At 41.0% G+C, this 7,063-nt stretch overlaps 1 non-coding gene across 1 annotated transcript; it reads right to left on the minus strand.

Annotated features, from left to right (window-relative positions):
- Positions 1 to 2,076: 2,076 nt before the first annotated feature.
- Positions 2,077 to 2,214, minus strand: LOC119947762. The gene has a single exon (XR_005456559.1). It is a non-coding gene; the product is annotated as a small nucleolar RNA SNORA7 (small nucleolar RNA).
- Between the last annotated feature and the right edge of the window lie 4,849 nt (positions 2,215 to 7,063).

A 7,063-nucleotide genomic window follows, 5' to 3' on the forward strand; every position in this document is an offset into this window, starting at 1 on the left:
CTCTATTGGCTGCTTATTGAGTGCAGTACACTATACTAAGCACTTGGGAGAATAGGATACAGTAGAGTTCTTGCTCACAAGAAGCTAGCAGTCTAGAGTTTACAGTTTTAGGGAATTAGTTCCTCTGCTGGTCAACTGATAGCATCAATTGGCGGAATTTTATATTGCTGTAGGAAAAATACCTGAAGTGTTGTATTTCTTAAAAATAGTTATTGAGTTTGTCCTAAATGGATATATTAACATCGGTTTGATTTCAAATTGCATGTATGCTTTTTCAAATACTGTAATTTTATGGCTTTGATGCAGTTAAATAGGTATTTTCGATTTTAAAATCATAATGGAAAATATTTCTTCCTTCACAATAGAATAATTGCAGCTATTGAAAAAAATGAGAGCCTAATAGGAAGCCTATCTGCGTATTAAAAATCTTTTTTCATTACAAATTCACTTTTATTTATTGAATTGACAATTTTTAAGATAATTGAATTAGTGCAGACATTATAGGAAACATCTAGATAGCATTATGTGCCCAAATCAGTTAGCACCTTCAGACACAAGGCAATCTGAACATATGGTACAGTAAAAAGTAATTATGCCTAGGAGGACAGACTTTTAACATACCCTGTGACTTTTGCGAGCAAGGGTAACTAATATGAAGGTGCCTGAAACTTTCAGTTCTTGTGGGTAAGGAGCGTGTGATTGGCTTCTGTTGAACAATTTTTTGCACTCAGTAGGGTAAACGCTGTGCAGTACACCGTACTAAGAATTGAGACTAAGTATTAAGATTGTGGGTGGGAATCAGACATGGTCCCTGGCCCTAATGGGGTTCACGAACTCAGAGTAGAAGTTGGGAGTGAAGAATGGCAACAGAAATGTTAAGGGCAGATGAAACAATAAAGCAAAAAATAATTAGAGAAGCAGCGGTGGCTCAGTGGAAAGAGCACGGGCTTTGGAGTCAGAGGTCATGGGTTCAAATCCCAGCTCCACCAGTTGTCAGCTCTGTGATTTCAGGCAAGTCACTTAACTTCTCTGTGCCTCAGTTACTTCATCTGTAAAATGGGGATTAAGATTGTGAGACCCCTGTGGGACAACCTGATCACCGTGTAACCTCCCCAGCACTTAGAACTGCTTTGCACATAGTAAGCGCTTAATAAATGCCATTTAAAAAAAATAAACAAATACATAAAATAACTACAGTGGTTGCCCATCCACCTCTGCATCAGACAAAAGCTCCTCACCATTGGCTTTAAAGCACTCCAACACCTTGCCCCCTCCTGCCTCACCTTGTGACAACCCAGCCCGCACACTTCGCTCCTCTAAGGTTAACCTTCCCACTGTTCCTTGATTTCATCTCTTACCGCCGATCCCTCATGCACATTCAGCACTTAGAACAATGCTTGGCACATATTAAGCGCTTAACAAATACCATCATATTATCCTGCGCCTGGCCTGGAATGCCCTCTCTCCTCATATCCGACAGACAGTTACTCTCCCCTGCCTCAAGGCCTTCCCTGACTAAGCCACCCTTTTCCTCTTCTTCCACTCCCTTCTGCGTCGCCCTGGCTGGCTCCCTTTGTTCTTCCCCCTTTCCAGCCCCACAGCACTTATGTACATATCTGTCATTTTTTTAATATTAAAGTCTATCTTCCCCCCACCCCCCCAGACTGTAAGTTCATGTGTGCAGGGAACGTGTCTGTGTATTGTTGTACTGTACTCTCCCGAGTGCTTAATACAGTGCTTTGCACACAGTAAGCACTCAATAATGATTGAATATGATTGAATGAATGAATGAACAATACAATAGAACTGGTAAACACAAACTCATCCCTCAAATAATCTACAGCTTAGTGTCTTGTCTTATGCCATCAAGTCATTTCCGACCCATAGCGACACCATGGACACATCTCTCCCAGAACGTCCCGCTCTCCATCTGCAATCGTTCTGGTAGTGGATCCATAGAGTTTTCTTGGTAAAAATACGGAAGTGGTTTACCATTGCCGCCTTCTGTGCAGTAAACTTGAGTTTCTGCCCTCGACTCTCTCCCATGCCACTGCTGCCCAGCATGGGTGAGTTTTGACTTGTAGTAGATTGCCTTCCACTCACTAACCACTGGCCAAGCTAGGAATGAAATGGATAGGCCTCTGCTTGACTCTCCCTCCCCTTGCCAAGTCTGGTAGAGTACTGGAAACTCTCCAGGTGCAACCCTGAAAGGGGAACAGTCTAGTGGGGGAGACAGAAATGAAAATCAATGACAAATAGGGAAAGCAGCAGAATATAAGGATTCATTTATTCATTCAATCGTATTTATTGAGCGCTTTCTACGTGCAGAGCACTGTACTGCTTCGGAGAGTACAATATAACACTAAACAGACATTCCCTGCCCACAACGAGCTGACAGTCTAGAGGGGATGTGTATATATGCACTGTGGGGCTGGGGTGGAGTGTGATTATCAAATTTCTTAGAGGGCATAGACCTAAGTGCATAGGTGACACAAAAGGGAGGAAGAATAGGCTCTTCCAAGCACTTAGCATAGTGCTCTACACATAGTAAATGCTCAATAAATACCACTGATTGATTGATCAGGAGTTGAGAGATTAGTCAGGGAAGGCTTCTCGGAGCAGATAAGATTTTAGTAGGGTTTTAAACATAGGGAGTGTGGCGGCCTGCTTCCCTAAACACCTATTCTGAAACAGGCTTCAATCAATTAATCAATCAATCAATCATTTTATTAAGCACTTACTGTGTACAGAGCACTGTACTAAGCGCTTGGGAAGTACAAGTCAGCAACACATAGAGACAGTCCCTACTGAGCGCTTACTCTGTGCAGAGCACTGTACTCATCACTTAAGAGAGTACAATGCAATACCATTCCAAGGACAGGAGCCTCTAGTCCCTTAGATATCTGACAGGTTTGTCTAAGTGACATTTCCCATTTCCCTAGGAGGCTGGATAATAAAGCTTTTATGGTATTTTGTCTTTGCCCTGTTCTCTTGCCTGTATATTCCTGCTCCTGAAAGCCTCACAGTGAGAAGAGTATTAACAGTGAGAATTTGTAAACTTTCACCTCAGAAAAAAGCCCTGTCCTGTTTCCACTCTGGTGGGCCATCGTGTGAACACCATAAAAGCAGGCCTTTATGAGAGCAGATAGAGAACACTGACATCCTTAATGCAGAATGTACTGCCATTTGGACATCTAAACTGGTGGATGCTCCTATCTGAAATTCCTACAGACAGGAAGCAGGATTGCAGTTCTTAAATCTGTTAGTCTGGTTAATGTGGCCTAGTGGGAAGTGCACACAATGGGATGTTGGAAAAACTGAGTTCAAATCATGGCTCCACCTCCTTTAATTCATTCATTCAATTGTATTTATTGAGCGCTTAATGTGTGCAGAGCACTGTACTAAGATCTTGGGAAGTACAAATCAGTGACACACAGCCAACATATCTTGGCTGTGTGACCTTCTTTGTGCCTCAGTTTCCTCTTTTGTATAATGAGGATTATGTGCCTGTTCTCCCCTCCCTCTATGTTGAATAGGGGCTATATCAGATTAGATCAATTTGGATGTAACTTGGTGCTTGTAAGTGCTAAAAATATACCACAATTATTATTTCCACCTAACCTCTGACAAATTTATATAGATTTCCCAAACAGCTGCTATCAAGATATGACTCTTGCATATTAATAATAAAAGATTTCCTGCATTTACATACTCAGGATGCGATTTTATCTGGAAATCACATGATCTTCCCCATTCCCCTATCATTTCTTTAAGGAATTAGATCAAACCCTCCTGTGAGCAGGAAACATGTCTGCCAATTCTGTTGTATTGTACTCTCCCAAGCGCTTACAGGGCTCTGCAATTAGTAAGTGCTCAATAAATACTACTGATGATGAGGAGGAGGAGGAGGAAAGCTGAAAATCCATATTACCCAGGAAAATGGCATTGAGGTAGAACTACCTCAGAAGCAACAGCTGTTTCTCTCATCGGAAGCACTGCCAAAGAAAGCAGATGCAATGAATCTTGATTAATTATATGAAAATTGCCATGAAATGAAGCCAGATGTACTGCAGTTTAAGCAAAAACAGCACAGGTTATAGTTTCTCTTAAGGAAACTCTCTTTTATATTTTTTACCCCCAGTTTCTCAAATGCATTTGTCAAGAAAAATAATGCCCATTATGGAAAACTGAAATGGAGGATGGACAATACTCTTTTTTAGTGTGTTGTCTCCAAAGCACTCTTCCGAACAGCAGGGTTTAAATGAAGACATGATGAGTTTAGGAGTAGAAAAGTACAGCCTTGGCATGATGTAGAACCAAATAAGGTAGTGGAGAAGAGTTGCAAAAATGATAAAAAAAGTACATCCTTGGCCACAACTTGCTCCTTGGGTTTACAAGCCCACTCTAATCAGCACCAGTGACTCTGAAGCATAAGCAAAGGCCCAAGTAATTCCTCCTGCATGTCTCCCAGAGACAATGATTTTACATCGCTTCTAGAGCTATGACGTCATCTGACGGCCAGTTTCAGGTTGCTCAAAAGAGGGAAATACTTTCAGTAATGATGACCCATTAGTTGGCACTGAATCAATTGATCTTACTTTGGGAATTCATCAACCTTTTCTTGCTAATTCCTTTTAGGCCATGTCTAGAACCACTGTTTTCCTATCCTTTCCCAAGTGCTTAGTACAGTGCTCTGCGCACAGTAACCACTCAATAAATGCCTCTAATTGATAAATGCACACCCTGTTCCAGATTTACAACACATCAATCAATCAATTTTATTTATTGACGGCTTACTATGTGCACAGCTCTGTACTAAGCGTTTAGGAGAGTACAGTATAACAATATAGTAGACACATTCCCTGCCCACAATGATCAGTTTCAACGTTAAGCTAACCCCATTTATGGCACAACATTGTGGGGGAGAAGTTCAGCACTTAGAGCAGTGCTTGGCACATAGTAAGCACTTAACAAATACTATAATTATTATTCTGTAAGTGGTTGGGGAGGGGATGCAGGTGGAGCTGGAAAAAATTGGAGGTGGGCAGTGGGGAGATTATAGGATCGCTCCATGGAGTCAATAGGGAGAACTTATCCCTTCATTTTACTTCTGCTGAACTAAAATTCATGTATCCGAGTGTTGGAAGAGCTGTCCTGAGTTTTGAAGATGATGCTGCCAATGACATGTTTTCATCCAGAAGTGCCTATCTTTTAGTTGAAGTGATAGTAGTTATTAAGTGCCTACTGCGTGCCAAATCACTAGGATAATGTCCCTAAATGGGAATGAGAAATGGCTACTGGTCCCCAAAGGGCTCCCAATATTAAAGCAAATCAGAATTTTAGAGACACTCTCTTTTGTACTTTGTCCATGATAATAATAATAATAATAATAATAATAATAATTACATTAATAATAATAGTATTTGCTTAGCACTTACTATGTGCCACACACACTGGTGAGAAGCAGTGTGGCTTAATGGAAAGAGCACGGGCCTGGGAGTCAAAGGATGTGGGTTCTAAACCCAACTCAGCCACTTGTCTGTTCTCTGTGCCTCAGTTAGCTCCTCTATAAAATGGGCATGTAGGGCAACCCAATTATCTTGAATCTACTTCAGTGCTTAGTGCACTGACTGGAACATAGTAAGCACTTAACAGATACCACAAAAACATACTGTAGTAGATCAGAAATAATGAGATAGAAATAGTTCTTATCCACATAGCATGCACAGTCTAAGGAGGAGAAAGAATAGGCATTGTATCCCCATTTTACAGATGTGGAAACTAAGGATCAGAGTAGCTAAGTGACTTGTCCAAGGTCACACAGAAGACAAGTGGCAGAACTAGAATTAGAACCCAGGCCTAAGCTCTTTCCCCTGGGCCACATGGGACTGCACCTCGCAATTCAAGTAACTAATGCTCAGACTGGTTACGGAGGGTAAAAGTATGACCTACCACCAACAGGATATGGATGTGAGTTATCTTTGCAGCAGTGGTGAAGGTTTGCACTGAGCCATCCACACTCTCTTATCTAAAGCCAGGCTCCCTGAGCCACAGTCCTGAAGGCCAGACTAGGTATTAAGAAAGGAAAGTTATCCAGGTTTGTTGGAGGAGGTAGAGAAACATCTCATAGAGATCTAGGGAATTACTGAAAGGAAAGGAAGAAATTATTCATTGTTCTTTTGTTTTTTCCAAATGCCCAGAAACAGAAAAATTAACAAATTAATTGAAGACATTCATTATGCCCTTAATTTGTGCCAAGTAATCAGTCAATAATTCAGTGATATTTATTGAGCAGTTACTGGGTATTAACCCTATTTGGTTTAGAGCCATAGTCTGCCGATTAATCAAATGACAGTATTTATTGGGCACTTACTGTGGGCAGAGCACTGAACTAAACGCTTAAGAAAACACAACAAAGTAAATACGATCCCTGCTCTCAAGGACCTTACAACCCAGCCATGTTCTAAGCACTGGGAAAATGTAATGGACACTGTACCTGATCCTTAGGGAGTTTACAGTCCAAAAGTGGATGGTAGGAAGGAAACAGATACACAAGGGAAGAAAAAAAAAGTCAACAAAAGCAACAATTCAACAACAGGAGCAGTAGAAAATAGTTTTGGGGTTTCTCACTTTTCCAAGCAGAAGAGCCCTGTATCATAACTTAGCATTTAGGTCAGCGCTCAATAAATACGACTGAATGAATAGCTGAGCTTTTCTGGCATTTTTTTGTTGGGAAGGAATGCTTCTTACTTCTTTTTTTTTGTGCAGGGCAGAGAGGCTTAAACCAGTAGAGACCACTTTTATTTATAAGACATCGAATCTCTGAATTTATCATGCCAGATGTTCCAGTTTATAAACTGAATAAGGCTCCAAAGGGATGAAAATTTAATCTTAATAAGATGAGTCTCTGCCACTGCACTGGCTCGGGATAAATCAATTAAGGGATTTATAAACCTCAGATTTCAGGCATAAACTGATGATTAGCCAAGGGCGGGAAGAAATTTCCCCACAGTAAAGAGGATTGAAGGAATCTATGGCTGAAACAAATGGAATGCAAGCTCGT

This window comes from Tachyglossus aculeatus, chromosome X5 (assembly GCF_015852505.1).
Source record: "Tachyglossus aculeatus isolate mTacAcu1 chromosome X5, mTacAcu1.pri, whole genome shotgun sequence".
Lineage (NCBI taxonomy): Eukaryota > Metazoa > Chordata > Mammalia > Monotremata > Tachyglossidae > Tachyglossus > Tachyglossus aculeatus.